Source organism: Cornus florida, unplaced genomic scaffold (genome assembly GCF_030987335.1).
Source record: "Cornus florida cultivar Cherokee Brave unplaced genomic scaffold, ASM3098733v1 CherokeeBrave_3.0.0_Hap2_Chr02, whole genome shotgun sequence".
Lineage (NCBI taxonomy): Eukaryota > Viridiplantae > Streptophyta > Magnoliopsida > Cornales > Cornaceae > Cornus > Cornus florida.
This window is the reverse complement of record NW_026775572.1, coordinates 108,198,885-108,220,426: the sequence shown is the minus strand read 5'-3', so window position 1 is coordinate 108,220,426 and position 21,542 is coordinate 108,198,885. Positions and strand designations below refer to the sequence as shown.

The 21,542-nt window shown below is 36.3% G+C and overlaps 1 long non-coding RNA gene across 1 annotated transcript; it reads right to left on the bottom strand.

Annotated features, from left to right (window-relative positions):
* Positions 1-19,755: 19,755 nt before the first annotated feature.
* On the bottom strand, positions 19,756-20,296 carry LOC132288432 (uncharacterized). The gene is made up of 2 exons (XR_009473775.1): positions 20,090-20,296; positions 19,756-19,891 (listed from the first exon to the last, which is right to left on the bottom strand). It is a non-coding gene; the product is annotated as an uncharacterized LOC132288432 (long non-coding RNA).
* Between the last annotated feature and the right edge of the window lie 1,246 nt (positions 20,297-21,542).

The following is a 21,542-nucleotide window of genomic DNA, read 5'->3' as shown; positions in this document are numbered from 1 at the left end:
GATTTGAATATAGAAACCACTTCTAAAACACAACTAGATCATGGAGCACATTAATATAATTTAAATAGATAAACACAATTAAATTCTATAGATTCCGATTCAATTCCAATTAACCTCAATTTAACACATGTTAAAGGACATGGCAAGGTCATCACCTATATCCATTCTAAAACTCAATTAGGTTGTTAGAACAACAAAGTAGAACTTTAATTAAATCATGCTAATTTAAATCCCAAGGTTCTAAAACAACTTCAAATAGTCCCAAATTAATATATACTAGTAAACAAATCATGGCCAATACAAACATCAAGTTAAAACCTTAATTAAGCTAATAGGACCACAAAATAGATTTTAGTTAATTTTTTTAATTAAAATCTCTAGATTTTCAAATTTAACCAAATGCTCTCAATTTAACATATCTTAGAGAACATGCCAAGGACTAATGTAATATCACATTACAAGCTTATTTCATGCAAGTTACACCTATGTAAATTAAACTTTCACTAAAGTTAAATATAAAATAAAGGTTGCAATTCTCATGCAATTAATCCCAATTTAATATATGTGAACAACCACACCAAAGCTTAATTTTCTAGCATGCCACAATTCAATTCCAAGTTGTATATCACCATGAGGATTAAATCTTAAACAAGGAAATTAATTAAATGAAAGGTTTCAAAACCTCACCGAATATTCTAAATCAAATATATGTGAAGCTATATGGCATGTAGATCAAGAATATCAAGTCAGAATTCAAATGGAGTGAATAGTGCACTCGGGGCAAATTAACTAATCAAATTAATTAATAATTACTAATTTTCAAAACACCTCCAATTACTTTCAAATTCAATTATGTTGAAGAGCATGCTAAGGCCTAATATAATATACTAACACATATTAATTTCAAACTAGTTAAGGCCATGTGAATTAATCTTTCACTTAAGATAAATATTAAATAAAATCTTTAATACTTATTCAAATGTTCCAATTTTAATACAAGACAATGAGCATATCAAGGGGCAATATAAAATCATGCTACATGTTTAAACCATGTCATGAGCAATCGGGAAAATTAGATCCCATACAAGAAAAATAAATAATAATATCTCTAGATTTTATATTTAGTAATGCAAATAAGTAGTATAAGCATCACAACCATGCTATATAACAAGAATTTAAACCTAAAACATCCCCTACCTCAATTTGAGATGAAAATCTCAAAAGCCATCAAAATGGAACGGCTCCAAATCCGACGAAACTACTAGGTTTTATCGGGGACAACGCCGTGAACATAACCCCCATGAAAGCCCCATCAAAATCATAACTTGACCTCAAAACCAAACTCAAGAAATGGTCAAAACTGAATTCTAATAAGGGGGAAAGGTAGAGCACGGCGAGGGGAACAACAAACGTTAAGGCCGAAGACTTTCCATTAAGGAAAAGTGAACCAAAAGAGGAGAGAGAAGATGGCAGCACCCCTTGGGCTGCCATGGGAGCTCCAGGTCGTGCATGAAGAGGGGAGAAGATGAAAAATGAAATATCTCACCCCCTTTTATAGAAATCTCAAAAAGTGCCCCGAACGGGCCCCGTCATGTTCGAAAAAATAAAATTTGAGCAGACGCACTCAAATGGCAAAACTTTGTGAATGAAAAAGATTTAAAATGATAAAATATGAACAACGAAAGAAATGGCGTCAAAAACTGAGTCCCGAACAGAAAGTTATACCAAAAACAAGTTTGGCAAAAATCGGGGCCAGAAACCCTAAAACTGGAAAACATCGACTAGGAGGAAATTCCAAGAGTACATAACTCGACGAAATGTGAAAATGAATCCTGTACGAGGATCCAGGCTCAAAACAAGACATTTTGCAATAACTTTCATTAATTGCACAATGGCCTCTCCAAAAAGTGAAAACTACACTTATGGCCCAGAATGAAAATATCTTCCAAAAATATTTTCTTAAAAACCCATGAAATAAAATATCTTCAAAAGATATTTAAAAAAAATACCCCAAGAAAAGAAAATAATTTCAAAGAACTTTGCATCCATGCCCCTATGGACACCGGGAGCAACCAGAGTACTTTCTTGCAAAAGTAAAGATACGTATTTTGTGGAAACCACTCAAGATGAAGGCACGTGAAGTCAAAAACCAACTCCGAGCATGAGAAGTGAGGTTGTGCTCAAACTGACAAACGAAGATAAGACGGAATAGGGAAAATGACAGAATAGGGAAAAGATGAAATAGCGCATAGTGTCCAAAAACGAAAAATGCAAAAATGACTCGGTCCTCAAAGGAAGTTGTCAATTCACATAAAAGAGTCTCAGAAACCAATTCCGAGCACTCGAGATGACACTAAGCGACACGAAACAGAGCTCAGAAAGGAAAATTAAATGAAAAAAATTCATTCGTAAAATTTCAGGAAAAAGGAAAGGAAGGCAAATGACCGGGTCGTTACATATACAAACCTAATTATAATTCCAACCCAGTAATAAGTCGGCTACCCTATGGAAAATAAAAAAAAAAAACCTAGAATTATATTACACATTAAATAATGAATAAAATTATAATTCAATTATTAATAATTATTAATAATTAAACTAATCCATTTATACATATATACCCTTATATACATGTCTAAACATCCATGAGTATTAACCATGCCCATTTAATCCATACCATCCAATCGCATCCGTAATAACATTAAACACTTTAATAAACAATTAATTCAAGTCACATATCCTATAATTTCAATTAAACAAATATGGCCAGTTAAACAAATAAATTAATTTAAAACATTAATGAATATCCACATAAGTATATAATGTAATTAACATAAAGAAATCAATTTAAATAATTAAATAATTAACAATTAAAAAAATAGACAAATAATCAAGTAAAGAATTTAAAAATGCACAAATACCATAAAAGAAAATACCAAGACTATCCTTTTAAAATTAGGTGTATTATATTCTTCCCCCCTAAAAGAAGGAATTCCGTCTTCAGAATTCACTCTTACCTTTTTCCAATATGTCAGGAAACTGCAAGCAAATGACATCCTCTCATCCCCAAGTAGACTCAGCCTCATTTTGGTGACTCCACTAAACGCGCATTAAAGAGATAACCTTATTACGAAGAATCAGATCCCGACGGTCGACAATACAACACGGTGGCTTCAAATATGCTACATCCGGCTGCAACTCAATCTTTCTAACATCGATATGCTGATGTCAATCTTCATCTCACAGAAATTTTTGCAACATGGAAGCATAAAAACATATTATGCACTCGATCCAAGTGATCTTGAAGTGCCAACCGATAAGTTACAGCTCCAACGCGATCGGTAATCATGAATGGACCCACAAACCGCGATGACAACTTCCCTTTCTTCCCAAAGCGCATTACACCTTTCATAGGAGACACTTTGAGTAGAACCTGATCCCTAACCTGAAACTCCAATGCATGAGTATGACGATTCGCATAACTTTTCTACCTACTCTAGGCAGTGCGCATGCGATCCCTAATAAGAGTAATCTTTTCAGAAGTATCCTTTATGAATTCAAGACCTAAAAATTTGCTCTCGCCAACCTCTATCCTACAAACAGGAGATCAACATGGTCGACCATACAATGCCACAAACAGTGCCATACAAATAGTCTTCTGGAAGCTATTATTATATGCAAACTCCACAAGTGGCAAATAATTATCCCAGTGGCCCTTGAAATGAAGAACATAAGAATGAAGCATATCCTCCATGATCTGATTAACCCTCTCAGTCTGACCATCAGTCTGAGGATGATAAGTAGTGCTAAGATACAACTCTGTATGCAAAGCCTGCTGGAAACTCTTCCAAAATCCTGACATAAAGCTCAAATCCCTGTCTGATATAATAGATAACGGAATGCTATGTAACTTCACAACCTCAGTAATGTAAAGTCTCGCTAACTGCTCTGATGTGAAATCAGTGCGAATAGGTAAGAAATGAGCTAATTTAGTCAATCTATCAACAATGACCCATATGAAATTGTGATCCTTAAAAGATTAGGCAATCCCTCCATGAAATCCATAGAAATACTCTCCCACTTCCACTCTAGTATCGGTAGTGGCTGTAGAGATCCTGGTGGCCTCTGATGATCAATCTTAAGCATCTGACAAGTACTACATTAAGAGATAAAAATAGCAATGTCTTTCTTCACACCTGCCCACCAAAACTGCCGCTTCATATCCTGATACATTTTGTCTCCTACTGGATGAACAGAAAACTCAGAGTGATGAGTCTTAGTCATCACATCCTTCCTCAAATCATCAGTAGAAGGTACCACTAAACGTCCTTTATACCTTAAACCTCCATCAGTCCTAACATAGTAAAATGGAACCTCCGCAGAAGCTATCTCTGCAACTTTGTCAATGCACTGCTGATTTGTGAGTTGTACCTTCAAGACCTTATGAATGATAGAAGGTGTAACTACCATGTAAGCCATAAAAGAATCAGAGAACTCATCAACTGTCTTTAAAGCATTCCACTCATTGGTGAAGAAAGCAGAAAGACTTGTATAGGGTCGACGACTGAGTGCATCTGCCAGTACATTCGCTTTCCTTAGATGATACTGTATAGAGAAATGATAGTCCTTCACAAACTCTAACCATCGGCACTATTTCATATTCAGCTCCCGCTAGGTGAACAAATATTACAGACTCTTGTGATCACTAAATAATTTGAAGGACTCTCCCAACAGATAATGCCTCCAAATGCGTAAAGCAAAGACCACAACTGCCAACTCCAAATGATGTGTTATATAATTAAGCTCATGAGGCTTAAGCTTACGGGATCTATATAAAATTGGCCGTTTCACCTACATCAAAACACACCCAAGACCTTGCAAAGAAGCATCTGTGTAGACAAGATACTCTATCCGGCTCTGTGGAGTAGAAAGAACTGGTGCAAAAGTCAACTCGCTCTTGAGCTGATCAAAAGCTTTCTGATAGTGTTCATCCCATACGAACAGTACACCCTTCTTAGTCAAATGAATGAGTGGTCCCGCTATCTTTGAGAACCCTTGAATAAACCTCTGATAATATCCTGCCAACCCGAGAAAATTCTGAATCTGAGTAGGTGACGTAGGTTGTCCCCACTCTACCACTGCTGAAACTTTGGCTGGATCTACTGCTATTCCCCTTTCTAACATTACATAACCCGAAAACTTCACTTCCCGCTACCAAAATTCACATTTCTTGAACTTAGCATATAACTGGTATTCACGAAGCGTCTGCAACACTATGCAAAGATGTCTCGTATGATCATCCTCTAACTTAGAATAAATTAAAATGTCATTAATGAAGACAATGACAAACTAATCTAAATAAGCCCTGAAGACTCTGTTCATTAAATCCATGAAGACTACTGGTGCGTTAGTCAATCCAAAAGGCATGACATGAAACTCATAAGAACCATATCTAATGAGAAACGCTCTCCTAGGAACATCTTGCTCCTTAACCCGAAGTTGATGATATCCAGAACACAGATCAATCTTAGAGAAGTATGTAGCTCCCTTCAACTAATCAAAAAGATCATCAATCTCGGGTAAAGGGTACTTATTACGTATAATAACCTTGTTCAACTCCCTGTAATCTATACACAGGCAGAGTGACCCATCCTTCTTCTCACAAATAGAACTGGTGCTCCCTAGGGTGAAGTACTTCTACGAATAAAACCCTGGCTGAGTAATTGCTGAATTTGATCCCTCAGTTCTCGCATCTCCACTGGTGCCATCATGTATGGCGCTCTAGCAGTAGGCGTAGTGCTTGGAGCTAAGGCAATCATAAAGTCTATTTCTTGACTATGTGGCAACCCTAGAATCTCCTAAAAAACATCCAAAAATTCCTGTACAATTGGTATGCTATCCAATGACACAGTAATCTCCTCCTCCGTTTCCTCCTCCACATAAAACAAATAAGTGCTAGCAACCTCGTTAGAATGTCACATAGTGACGACGTACATATCCTGACCAGGTATGGTAAAAATAATAGACCTATCATAACAATTAACTTGGGCATGGTAGTAAGATAACCAATCCATCCCATGTATCACATCATAAATGTGCATGTCCTGGACCAATAAATTGACTAGAAATTTGAGTCTACCAATATCTAGTGTCACAGGCCTATCACTCTCATGTAAAATGCCAGTATTACCTAAAGATGTAGAAATACCCTGAGGTCTATCACATACTTGCGTCGTCATCCCAGATAAAGCAACAAAAGATTTAGATACAAATGAGTGTGTAGCACCTGTATCAAATAAAACATGACCCTATGAACCATGAATAAGAAACATACCCTCTACAGCCTGAAGTGCCTGAACATCTTATGGCATGGGGTTGTACACCCTACCATAATGCAACTGCTGCAGTGCCTGTCCCTGAGGTTATGGTGGTGCTGGTAAATCCGGATATGACTGCCCCTGAATCTATGGAACCTGTGGGGCGGGTAAAGTTACCGGTGCCCTCTGTCCTTGCTGCACATACTGTCCCTATCCCTGTCTTGCTTTAGGACACTACCTGGAAGTATGACCAAACTCTCCACACGTGTAGCAACTACCCTGGAAAGTGCCAAACGACCTCCTCCGTCGGTTAGCCTGTGACTAACCCTGTCCTGCCTGTGGTCCCCCATCCTGCTGACTCTGAACAGGTACCCCATTCTTGTAAGTATTAAAACCACCCTTGTGCTTCTACCAAGACTGCTGTCCCTGGAATTTGCCCTTGTCATTCTGTCGGTGTCCATTGCCATTTCCTTTCTCAACTGACTGATTAGTAGAGTCTCTGTCACCCCGCTTCTCACCCTTAGCCTGTCTGAAGTCTATAGTCAAATGATACTGCTGTAGAGCGTCGTCTACCACCTGAGCATATGTAGTATAGGCTGGACTACCGGTAATAGCTTGCTTAATAGCCCACATCAGTCCCTTAACGAAACTATTACATTTCTTTTCCTTTGTATCCACCTCCTCTGGTGCAAAAAGAGATAAGCGCATGAACTGCTACTCATACTCTACCACTATCATGTTCCCCTACTGTAAATTAAAGAACTCAGTCTTCATAACTGTCCTGACCGCATAAGGAAAGTACTTCTCATTGAAGCGAGCACTGAATTGATCATAAGTCAATGAAGTCCTTTCCTCCATGGTGGTAACTAACTCCGACCATTGCAGTGCATCTCCAACCAGCTTGAATGTAGCAAGCATCTACTTTTGAACCTTCGTGCACTAAACCATTCAAAGATGTTACTCGATATCCTTCTTCCACTGATGAGCTGCTTTCGCATTAGTGGAGCCTGTGAACTTAGGTGGGCTCCTTTTGTGAAAGAACTCATGGCCTTTTCCTAAGGATTAGTCAGAACCACTGGTGCTGGTACAGGTGCCTACTGAACCTGTGGTTGATTCTGAAGTGCAGTTGTTACCCCTGCTTTTATTGCCCAAGCAATGAGGTCATTAATATGAAGAGGATATTCTGGATCTCTTCCCTGATCCTGAATCTATTGAACTTTCTCCTCCTCTTCATGATACTGACCATCATCATCCTGAAACCCAAGCATTTGCTGCTCTTCCTCAATTCGCTGACGCCGTAGGAGATCATGCTGCCTATGTGTCGCTTCCCTTCACCGCTGATTGTTCTGTATGGTTCTAACAGCTATTCTATTAACACAGAAAACCAGACATCAGTACGATTTAAACAGACCATAAAAGAATACAACAAATCCTAATCTTAAAGCTCTAAACAAAAGAATACGCTACGTGGCAATCTTAATACGAATTAACCCTAGAGACACTGAACCTAGAGTACTCTAATACCAATTGTGATACCCCTCGATTCTAGAGCCACGGGTGATCAAGTCCGAGCATAGATCCGAGGGATACCAGACAATTAATATGTAAACGAACACAGAATACAAAAGAATTAAGAAATAAATAATAAAGCTGAAAGATTTCTAAATATTAAATCCTTAAAATTAAATAATTATAACAATCCGACAATCTAAAACCTCTAAGATAACAACTCGAGAATCCATCTAGTGGACCCCTAAATAAAATCCCAACTAGAAATAAATTACTGAAATTAAAATCCAAATCTAAAACATAAGTAAGAATCCTATGTAGTCGGAGGAATGAGTGATTGTCTTTGCTTAGCACGATCAAGCTTTACAGTTGGAACTATCGAACACTTGAGAAAAATGATAGTGGGTCAGGCTCATGAATAAGTTTTATTCTAACTACAATCCAAACAGAGACCCGATATGTAGATACATCCTAGATAACTCAGCAATTACTAAAATAGTCCATATATATATAAATACACACTATAGGACGCTAACTAGCCCATAGATCTGTCTCAGCCTGAGTAAAAGGTAACATACAAATTGCATATAACGTGTGCGTCTACATAGACTTGCCAGGGGACCAAGTATCTATGTCTAGTTATCCATCCTAGGCAATATACGCACCCTAACCATAATCCTGAGACTAAAGCTCATATCACGTTATCATAATTATATATATATAAAAATCCATCCAAACAAAGGTATGTCATTCAACTGTTTATTGACTTGACATAAAGTATAAGTAGGACTTAACTTTTATAGTTAATCTATTTCTTATTTTAGAAGGGGTAGGACTTAGTATTTTAAATTAATCCATCCCTAGTATGCCACCATCCCAAACCGGTGCATACAATCCACAAACTCCATTAATTGATAAACAGATATAAATATTTAATCAATTAAAATCCAAGGCTTACGCATAAAGAAAATCTTATATATATAAGATCATATTATACATCCAATTCAAGATTTAGAAATCATGTCATAGTTATTTAAATTGCTGAAATAATATTAAGCAATTTAATCCTCCATGTCTACTAATAGCTTGCAAACTTATTTAAACTTCCATACTGTTCAAATCAATAGCACATAGATAAAGATTATGCATCACAGGATCCTAATATGTCATGAAAATAATTTAAAATCCCATTTACCAATCCAAGACAGTCCTGAAATCTCAAAAAAAATATCAAAACCGTGCTAAAAATTAAGTCCCAGTAAGTAACTATGCAAGAGAGCTTGCTCTCAAAAATGACAAGCAAGCTTCCACACAAGGGAGCCGGCTCCCCAACCTTGGGAGCCGGCTCTGTGACCTAAGGAGTTAGCTCCCTAATTCCATGGAGCCATCCCTCTCTCTCACAGAGAGCCGTAGGCAAAAATACTTAGGGAGCCAGCTCCAACCCCTTGGGAGCCTGCTCTGTTCCTATTTCCTGTCATTGTCTTCATCTCCAACAATGTTTAAAACCCTCTGTAAGGTTTTGTTTATGTCCCCAGAGGTCCGTCCATGGCCCAAAACTAACCTAGAAACTTTTTAAAATATGGTATGCAACATCAACAACAATTAAATAGAATACGAAACACTTTGATCAACGATTAGATTTCAATTAATCAATACATCATATAAAGTTTAAAGTCTGAATTACATGCATACAACAATAGTTTAAATATCCAATTTAATCCTAGAAAATATTTAGGCATGCACAGAACACAGGTTAAAGGAAAAGAGCAAGAAATAGAACTTGCCTCTGATTTCAGTTTTGAAACCTTAACGTCGTCTTCCTAAGTTTTTTGACAATCCGAGATTGTTCTAAATCCCTCTACTGCTCCTAGTTCAACCCACAAGCAAGCCTCAAACACCCCTCCTTGGTTCAGCCCTTGTTCGTGGCAAAAACCCAACTCTTTCTCTTTGTTTTCCTCTCAAAACTCTCTGTTCGTGAATAGGGTTTGTGTCTAACCCTATGCAGACATATATAATATTATATTTTTAGGCTTCTATACAAACCTAATTCTAATTCCAACCCAGTAATAAATCAACTACCCTAAGGAAAATATAAAAAAAACACTAGAATTATATTACACATTAAATAATGAATAAAATTATAATTTAATTATTAATAATTATTAATATTTAAACTAATCCACTTATACATATATACCCATATATACATGTCTAAACATCCATGAGTATTAACCGTACCCATTTAATCCATACCATCTAATCCCATCCTTAATAACATTAAACACTTAATTTAAACAATCAATTTAAACAGTTAATTCAAGTCACTTATCCTATAATTTCAATTAAACAAATAAGGGCAGTTAAACAAATAAATTAATTTAAACCTTTAATGAACATCCATATAAGCATATAATGTATTTAACACAAAGAAATTAATTTAAACAATTAAACAATTAACAATTAAACAAACAGACAAATAATCAAGTAAAGAATTTAAAAATGCATAAAAACCAGAAAAGAAAATACCGAGACTATCCTTTTAAAATTAGGGGTATTAAAACCAATACTCTAGCAGCTTTCATGGATTTGATGAACCATGTATTCAGTGACTATCTTGACAGATTTTGGGTAGAGTTTGTTGATGACATTCTTGTATACTCAGCTCCGGTAGAGGAGCATGAGTATCATTTGAGGGCAGTTTTACAGATCCTTAGGGATAACCAATTGTATGCCAAGTTCGAGAAATGTGAATTTTGGCTATCAGAGGTGAAGTTCCTTAGACATGTCGTGTCAGGGGGCCGTGTTGCAATGGATCCGTCAAAGATTGAGTTTATGATGGATTGGGAGCATTCGAAGATAGTGCTTGAGGTTCAGAGCTTTCTTGGCCTAGCCGGCTACTACAGGAGATTTGTTTAGGATTTCTCTCGTCTAGCGGCATTTTTGACTCGACTTACCTACAAGGGAGTCAAGTCCATATGGAATGAGGCTTGTAATTCTACTTTTCAGGAATTGAAGGTTAGGTTGATATCAGCTCCAGTTTTGATCATACCTAAACATGGTTTGGGTTACGTGGTCTATTGTGATGCTTCGTGAGAAGGTTTAGGGTGTGTTCTGATGCAGACTAAACGGGTGGTAGCTTATGGGTCTCGACAGTTAAAGACTCACGAGTTAAACTATTCGACACATGATTTGGAATTGGCAGCAATTATCTTTTCCCTGAAAGGGTGGTGACATTATTTATATGGTGAGAAGTTCGAGGTTTTCTCCACTCACAAGAGTCTCAGATATCTCTTCTTTCAGAAGGATTTGAGTTTGAGACAGCTTATATGGGTTGAGTTCATGGAGGACTACAACTTTGAGTTGCAGTATCATCCGGGAAAGGCCAATGTGGTAACAGATGCATTGAGTAGGAAGTCACGGAGTACTTTTGCTAGCATTTCAGTCCACAGATGGAAGATACTAGAAGAGCTTGCAGATCTTGGTTTGCAGTCATATGAGGATGTTTTACCGGCTATTTTGTTTAGCCTTGTGGCTCAACTGGCTCTTGTTAGGAAAGTTATTGAGGTACAGTAGGAGGATGGGGAGATGAAGTCCATCCACGATCGGATTTCAAGCGAAAAGAATGTAGAGGGTTGGACCTTGCATTCAGATAGTGGTCTCAGGTATAAAGGAAAGATGATTGTTCCTTTGTCTTGTCGTGACATTGTTCTTTGGGATTTTCACCATTCTCAACTCGTAGTTCATCCTGGTGGTACAAAGATGTATCATAATTTGCAGAGACAGTTTTGGTGAAAAGGCATGAAACGGGATGTTTCTCAGTTCGTGGCTAAATGCCTTACTTATCAACAAGTGAAGGCAGAGCATCAGAGACTGGCAGGTTTGTTGCAACCACTACCAGTGATAGAATGGAAATGGGAGCACATCACTATAGATTTCGTGACAGGACTTCTGAGATCCAAGGCAAGGAATGATGCCGTTTGGGTCATTGTTGACAGATTGACTAAGACGGCTCACTTTTTGCCTATGGCAATGACAGATGATGCAGAGAGACTTAGTGGATTATATGTGAGGTAGATTATCAGCCTTCACGGGTTCCAGTATCCATTGTTTCGAATAGGGATCCCAGATTCATGTCTCACTTTTGGTCGAGTTTTTAGGAGGGTCTTAACACGGGGCTGCATTTCAGCACAGCATTCCATCCTCAGACTAATGGTCAATCGGAGTGTACCATTCAGATATTGGAGGATATGCAACGGGCTTGCATCTTAGATTTTGGGGGTAGTTAAGAAGACTACTAACCCTTGGTTGAGTTTGCCTACAACAATAGTTACTAGACTAGTATTGGCATGGCACCTTTTGAGGCATTGTATAACAGACCTTATAGATCTCCAGTTTATTGGACCGAGGTAAGTGATGCAGTCGCCTTGGGTCCTCATATTGTCTTTGAGACTACAGAAAAGATTAAGTTGATGCGGCAGCAGTTGGCTATAGCTCAGAGCAGGCAGAAGAGTTATGCTAACAGAAGGGGGAGATCCTTATCTTTTGAGGTAGGGGACCATGTCTTTCTCAAGATTTCTCTATAGAAGGGACTTCTGAGATTTCGGCAGACGACCAAGTTATCTCCTAGGTTCATTGGACCATTTCAAATTTTGGAGCGCGTCGGTGAAGTTGCTTATCGTTTGGCGTTGCTGCCAGACCTGGATAAGGTTCACGACATCTTTCATGTCTCTATGTTAAGAAAGTATGAGCTAGATCTATCGCATGTTTTACGGTAGATAGATGTTGTTGTTAATGAGAATGTGACCTACGAGGAAGGTCCAGTCCAGATTCTTGATTCATGGGAGTAGGTCTTGCAAACCAAGACCATTCTATTAGTTAAGGTCTTGTGGAGACATCACGGCTTTGAGGAGGCTACCTAGGAGCTCGAACAGGAGGTTCGCTCTCGGTATCCCAGTTTGTTCTCTCTTTCAGGTACGAAATCCTTTTAAGGAGGGTAGGTTGTAATGACCTAGTCATTTTCCTTCCTTTCCTTTTTCAGTGATTTCTTTTTTTTTTCGTCTTTTTCCCTATTTCGTCTTTTTCCCTTTTATCGTTTTTCCTTGCATAATCTCACTTTTTCGTGCTCGGATTTGATTCTGGCTTTGCATGGATCAATGATATTTGATTTCCATGAAATTTATATTTTTACTTTTGTAGAAAAGCATGCTAGTTGCTTACTTTTTCCGTAAAAGGGGCATGGATGCATAGTTTCCTTGAAACATTCTTGATTTTTAGGGTTTTGGTGTAATTACGTAAAATAATTATTTTTCATCTTGGAGACCATTTTGTAAATTAATTTAGAAGATATTTTGGAAAAGGAACTTTTTTTTGTAATTTTTGGAAAGTGTGACAAGTGTCATACTCTCATAGAGCCACTTGTTGGCATTGGGGTGAAGTCATTTGGAAGCATTATCTTGTGACATGTGGAGGGTAGAGATTCACCCACTTGTTGGCCTTGGATAGGTGCACTTGTCGGCTTGGATGGTTGACTAGTGTAGGCTTAGGATTAAGCCTAGGAAGGAGCCATGGATTGGTGACAAGTGTAGGCACCATATTGAGTCTTGCATTGTGTGTGTTTGAGAGGTAGTGTAAGAGCACCTAGCGAGTGGAGGAATACTAGATACTTCACCCACCACATCTCATTTTATCTCTTTCATTTCCCTTGTTCTCAAAACCGGAACCTAGCCTTCATTAAAGAAAAGCTTAGTTTAGAGCTTATTACTTCATTTCGGCCTCCTTCCACTCACCTTAGACCTTTAACCTTGGGAAGTAAAAGTTTCCTCACTCTCCTCTACAAAACTCTAGTTTTGTTTTCCATTTTAAGCTTGGTTGCTTTGGATTATGGAGATTCAATTCTCTATTGAGGTAGGGGTGGTAGTATGTTTATGATTTAAGGGTTTTATGATCCTTTAGGGTTTAATATATATTGTGTATATGCTTTTAATATTGTAGTCTTGCATATTATAAGAAATTCTCACATTTGACTTAGGATTTATTGATTTAAGCATGTATGATATGCATTTACCTTGTATAGAATTATTAATGTTATATACAATTCTTATTGACTTGAATTGCTATATTTATTGTGATGATAATTCTATATTATTGTTGAGGCATGATTTAATTGATAAGTTGGTCGTACTATATTGTACATTATATCATGATTGTGACGGCCCAAGTTTTTTAACCTGGTGTGTCAGTGATGACCCGAAAGTTAACCCTGTAACGGATCTGAAATGCGGAAATGGAAGATAAAACCAAAGTCTATAAAGATATAAACCATCCCCAAGACACCAATGTGACCTTCCATGAAGTCATAGAACTCAAAGAAATACCCAGAAGTGGAAGTTAGAAAAAAAAGGGACAAATGGTACCCTATGGCACCAATGACAACCAAAGGAACGAAATCTAGTTCAAACTTAACCACGTATACCATTCAATGGCTTAAACAAGATAAACTAGATCATGTGGAAATAAACAAATGGAGTTAACCTATCTAGGCAACAAACCAAACAAAACCCACAAGGCAGCATCATTTCGGTTGTCCAAAATGATGATTCGGTCAACCGAAGTGAGCCAAGAAAAGAAAGGAAATGAGCCTTCATTTCGATTGACCAAAATGACAAACCGGTCGACCGGTTTGTGGCTCAAAATGGAATATGGCTATTGGAATTGGACTTTATTGTTCAATTAAAATTAAAAATATGTGTCGGTCGACCGAAACAAGCCACCGGTCAACCGAAACAGGTCGAAAATGTGAAGAATGAACCTGTTACGCACCAAAACTGAAAAAAGACTTTAAGTCTCATTTGAATCCCCAATAGCATGATCAATTTAAATAATATGCTATTATGTGATGATGTGAACATACACGCAAGTGTAATATGGCATTTTAAACGCGCTACAATGGCTTACGACCTTTTTACAATTCATTTATGAAATTTCACATATCAAACTCCCAAGTTCACGAAATTACATTATAAGGCAAAAACATAATGCCACTGGAACTTAGATCTAAACTAAGAATAATTGACCATTGGCCATGAATCATACACATCAAATATGTCATAAAAATTATACTTATGTACACATTACATATTTAAAAACAATTATACAAGTTTTGACATAAAAAGTCACAATTCACCCAAGACAAATGAAATCTCCAAGTCTTGAATCCAGCACCTGAAAAATAACCCGATAACTTTGGAGTGAGTAACATAAAGCTACTCGTAGGAGATGAGCATACAAGGACCTAACTTTTTACAAGTTTGTATAATTTAATCATTGTGATTCATTCGACCTAGCGTCTATGTCAAAGATGAGACTCAGGGAGCATCTTAAACTACCTTAGAACATTTCTAGCATAAACCACATTATTCAAGCAAGTTCAAACAACATTAGAGCATGCTATACAAAGCAACAAGATATAGATTCTCAAAGTTATCAACTTGAAATCTAAACTGCAAAAACAACTTAATATAACAATTTAGTATAATTAGAATTTCTAATACAACGCATCAAGACATAGATTCTCAAAGTTATCAACTTGAAATCTAAAGTGTGAAAACAACTAAATATAACAATTTAGTTTAATTAAAGATTCTAATACAACGCATCAAGACATAGATTCTCAAAGTTATTAACTTAAAATCTAAAAGTGCGAAATCAGTAAAGACGGATATAATTGGATATCAATCGAATCAGATCGACACGGGGCTACTTTTGGGATACTAACCCCTGGGCAGCCTATCAACGCGCGTACAATTGAGTTAGAAGACTCTTGTTCCAATACTAGAGCCAAACCCTAACCATCAATTCATAACAATGTCCAAAGTGACTCCAAAATCAACAAGTAAGTTCAGAACTTATACATAATTAAATGATGCACGAAACCACATTCCATGCACAAGTAGGCTAAAAACCATACAATCCATGCCTTAGAGTTTTAATTCTAAAATGGCATATATATAATGTCTAGTCTTTATTATGATACAATGTACAACACAATATCATCTACTTAACAATTTAAATCATACCTCCATGGTAAACTTTAAACACTAATTCTACGACATTGCAACAAGTTTACAAGGCTAATAACATCCATAACTCACAAGTTGATAATATATTCAGTATTAGAATCATGTTCCCATGAATGTAAATTTAACAACAATGTTGTTCAATTCTTAAAGCACCACCAAGTGAATACACAACAAGTCTAAATCCATGATTTATACATAGAAACAACTTCCAAAACATAATTAAATCCATAGAACAACGAGATAGAATTTAATTAAATAAAATAACTAAATTCAATAGCTTTGAAATCAATTCTAAATAGTCTCAAATTAATGTATGTTAAAGAACATAACACAACCATCAACAACATCAAGTTGAAAATCCAATTAAGTGAATGAAACACTTATAATAAAATTAATTCAACTAATTAATTAATTTTCTCTAGATTTGAAGACAATATATTTCAAATGGTCTCAATTTAACATAAGTTAAACAACATACCAACGACTATTCTAATATCACATTACAAGTTGATTTCATGGAAGTTACAACCATATTAATTAAACTTTCATAAAAGAAAAATATTAAATAAATGTTGCAACTCTTATTCAAATAATCCCAATTTAATATATGTTAATAAACATACGAAGGCCTAATTTACTAGCATGCCACAATTTAATTTCATCTCATATACAGCCAGGTGAATTATATCTTACACAAAGAAAATAATTAAATTAAATTCTAGATTAAGAACAAAAGCATACATACAAGTTGTATAAGCATCAATAGCATGCAAGATAACAAAAATATAAACCTATAACACCCCCTACCTCCATTTGAGATGAAATCTTAAATCTCCACCGAAAGAAAAGTGCTCTGAATCCAACGATACTCTTAGGTTATGTCGGGGACAACGAGGTGAACATTAAACATCAAGGAGGTACCATGAAAATCCAAACTTGGCTTCAAGCCAGGACTTGAGAAAAGACCAAAAACGGATTCTAATGAGGGGGAAAAATGTGCGTCGTCATGGTCTTCGATAAACGCTAAAGCTCTACTACATTTTTCAAGAGGGAAGAGGTCAGAAAAGAAGAGAGAAGGGTGGAAGCCCAAGGTTGCCATGGAAGACCGGCCAAGGGAGGAAGGAAGATGATGAAACAGTGATTTTTCACTTTAACACATTCTATTTATAGCAAAACCCTAAAAGTGGCCCGAAATTGCCCCGCCGGGTCCGGAAAAGTGAAATTTTAGCAGACGCGCTCAAACGGTGAAACTCCGAGAACGAAAAAAATCCAAAATGAGAAAAGATGAACAACAAAAAAAACAACGTTAAAAATTGAATCTCGAGCAGAAAGATATGCCCCAAACAAGTTCAGCGGCAACTAGTGTCAAAAACCCTGAAACTGGGGGAAAATGATTAGAAGGAAATTGTAAGAGTACACAACTCAACGAAAAGTAAAAATGAACCCTATACGAGGATCCAGGCACAAAACAAGGCATTTTTGCAATAACTTTCATTAATTGTACATTGACCCCTGCAAAAAGGGTTAACTGCACTAATGACCCAGAATGAAAATATCTTCCAAAATATTTTCTTAAAAGCCCTTCAAATAAAATATCTTTAAAATATATTTACAAAAAACACCCCAAGAAAAGAAAATGTTTCTGAGGAACAATGTATCCGTGCCCCTATGGACACCATGAGCAACCAGAATACTTTTCCATAAAAGTAAAGATACGTATTTCGTGGAAACCACTTAGAATGAAGGTATGTGAAGTAAAAAAATCAACTTCAAACACAAAAAGTGAGGTTGTGCCAACAAAGTCACAAACGGAGAAAAGATAGAATAGGAAAAAAGGACGAAAAGTGAATAGTGTCCAAAAAGTGTAAATATAAAAATGACGCAGTACTTTAAGGAAGTTGTCAATCCAAAGGAAATTGTCTCAGAAACCATTTCCTAGCACTCAAGATGACACTAAGCGACAAGAACCTGTAACGCCCTAAATTTTTCTAAATAAAATCTTCAATTTATTCAAATCAAAATACATCAATATACACCCAGGATCTCAAAAGAAATATCATTTTATTGATATAAAATCAACATCCTCAAATAAAATACAACAAAATTCTCTCTATAAATGTTAAATCCTCAACACTAACTCTTCCACCTAAGCCGCAACTAGTAATCCACGGTACCTAAAATTGGAAGGGGGTGAGACGGGGGAAGTCCTAGTAGGAAAACTATAACAAGAATTTTGAAGGGGTTTCATGAAAATCAGCCTCACAAAATATATATATATGCTTTGAAACAAAATACAAATATGCAATTTTAACAAGATAGTATTAACAAAATATTTTAGATAAAAATCACCCCAAACGATTCAAGGTATAAAAATCCCTACCCTGTCAAAGAATTAATCACATGATTATCAATTCACCAATTCTCGGCCCTCTCTGCCTTCTCTCGGCATCTCCTCAAACTCTCTGTCTATGTGCTTGTTTCCTTTATTTTTCTCTCTTTCAAAATACTCACTAAAGTCACAATTATATGAAGGAAAAAGGCACGACACAATACAAATTTACCAAATCAATTGTAAAATATCTCCTAATGGCCCACCATTCCTTATCTTCACCTTACTTACCTTATTAGTATCATCATTCATCTGATACCTCACAAGAAAAATAATAGCCCACGTGTACAAAACACAGCCAAAAGAAAAGTTGGCCAAAAAGTCATTGTAGTGGGGCCCGCGACCAACTTTCTCTATTCCATTTCTCTTCTCTCGGCCAGAAGCTTCCATCTGAAGCTTATAGATGATATACAATATATATACAAATCCCTCCATTACTTGTTTAACAAATTAAGCCCAAATAATATCTCGTAGTGGTGGACCGCAGAAATTACCATTTCAATTTTGCTTCCTCTCCCCTCATTTCGGCTAGCTACCTTCCATCATTTGACATTACATCATATATATATATATATATATATATATATATATATATATATATATCAATGCAAGAAACTAAATCAAATTTCTTTAAACATAATCCAAGTGGGATCCACACTTAAAGCCATTACCATTTCTTTCTTTCCACCTTCAATTTCGGTAGCCCTAAATGCTCTCCACCTGATGCCTTGTATAAATATAATTATATGTATACAAATGCTACAAGGATTAAATTTCAATTCTTATAAACTGCAATATTATATCCAAAAATCTAATGGGTAAGTCTCCAATAAAAAAAAAAAAATCAATAACCCAACCTTCAATTGGTAAATCTCCAATTAAAACAAAATAATTAATCTTGTCAATCAAAAATCAAGAGATAAATATAATTTAAAATCTTAAAAAAATCTGAGTTGTCACATTCTCCAACACTTAAAAAGAATTTCGTCCCAAAATTCAAATCTAAAAATTTTCGCATACCTGAAAACATCAAAAGTGGTAAAACAAAATCTCAAAATCCTTACCCTAGGTGATGCGAGATACCGTGACATGAAAAACGTTGTGGTAGCAGATAGTGCTAATTACCCACCCACACACTCCATAACCATTGTGATAACTAATCAATGCCGTCACCCGCCCACAAAAACAAAGCCAATAATAAACCAGGCAATACAACATGCCAAATCACAATTATTGACTACCACAGTAGCTGTCAGTGAATGACACCCGCCCACACACATCAGGCTACGAGCGGTAGCAAATCAAAACTAAACACTCGCCCACTCACACCAGTCAACATCATTACCAAACTCACACTTCCGGCTGCGTACAGGCTCTGATACCATTCTGTAACGCCCTGAACTTTTCTAAATAAAATCCTCGATTTATTCAAATCAAAATAAATCAGTATACACCTAGGATCTCAAAAAAAAAATCATTTTATTGATACAAAATCAACATCCTCAAATAAAATACAAGAAAATTTTCTCTATAAATATTAAATCCTTAACACCAACTCTTCCACCTAAGCCGCAACTAGAATTCCACGGTACCTGAAACTGGAAGGCGGTGAGACGGGGGAAGTCCAAGCAGGAAAACCATAACAAGAATTTTGAAGAGGTTTCATGAAAATTAGTCTCACAAAATATATATATGCTTTTAAACAAAATACATATATGCGATTTTAACAAGCTAGCATTAACAAAATGTTTGAGATAAAAATCACCCCAAACGATTCAAGGTATAAAAATCCCTACCCTGTAAAAGAATTAATCACATGATTATCAATTCACCAATTCTCGGCCCTCTCTGCCTTCTATCAGCATCTCCTCAAACACTCTATCTGTGTGTTTGTTTCCTTTATTTTTCTCTCTTTCAAAATACTCACCAAAGTCACAATTATATAAAGGAAAAAGGCACGACACAATACAAATTTACCAAATCAATTGTAAAATATTTCTTCATAGCCCACCATTCCTTATCTTCGCCTTAGTTACCTTATCAGTATCATCATTCATCTGATACCTCACAAGAAAAATAATAGCCCACGTGCACAAAACACAGCCAAAAGAAAAGTTAGCCAAAAAGTCATTGTAGTGGGGCCCGCGACCAACTTTCTTTATTCTATTTCTCTTCTCTCGGCCAAAAGCTTCCATCTGAAGCTTATAGATGATATACAATATATATACAAATCCCTCCACTACTTGTTTAACAAATTAAGCCTAAATAATATCTCCTAGTGGTGGACCGCACAAATTACCATTTCAATTTTGCTTCCTCTCCCCTCATTTCGGCTGGCTCCCTTCCATCATCTGACATTGCATCATATATATATATATATATATATAAATGCAAGAAACTAAATCAAATTTCTTTAAACATAATCCAAGTGGGATCCACACTTAAAGCCATTACAATTTCTTTCTTTCCACCTTCAATTTCGGCAGCCCTATATATATATACACACCATGCAACACCAAAATCCAATCAACCTATTAAATAATTTAAGTGGGTAAATCTCCAATATAAAATTTAAATTCAATTTTGACAACTAAAAATCATCAAATATAATATAATTTAAAACCTTAAAAAAAATCCAAGTTATTATAGAACCTAAATCAGAAAAATAAATAAATAAATAAATAAATATCAACCAAAAAAAATATGTATATATATATATCCATAAAAATCTGAGAAAAAAGAAAGGAAGGAAAATGACCGGGTCATTACAACCTTCCTACCTTAAAGTGATTTCATTCCTGAAATCCAGCCCCAACAAAACAAAAGGCGAAATCAGGGTAGCTACGGAGTGCATCTCTGAATATCCCATACAACATGCTACAAAAGCAATCCCAAAACTAAAGGACAACGTAGAAGCCACTGTCACTCGCACCCACGTGCTCACAGTAGGACAACCTCTCAAAAGAAAAGTGACCTCATGGCCACACAACAAGTTAAAATTTACACACAGAACCCAAGGTCGAACAAGGGAACGGAAGACAACAACCATAAGCATTCCTCCTAACGAACCATCATACGGATCCAAAAATAACCACTAAAAGAACTCCAAAATAACCACGTATTAAATCAAGGTACCGAACAAAGACGATGTGGCAGTATGAATAGCGACCAGAACCCGTCCACGATGTACTCAAATGTGTGGTGGCAATGACAGTACCTAGTGCCCACCTACACTTACTCGTCAGTAAG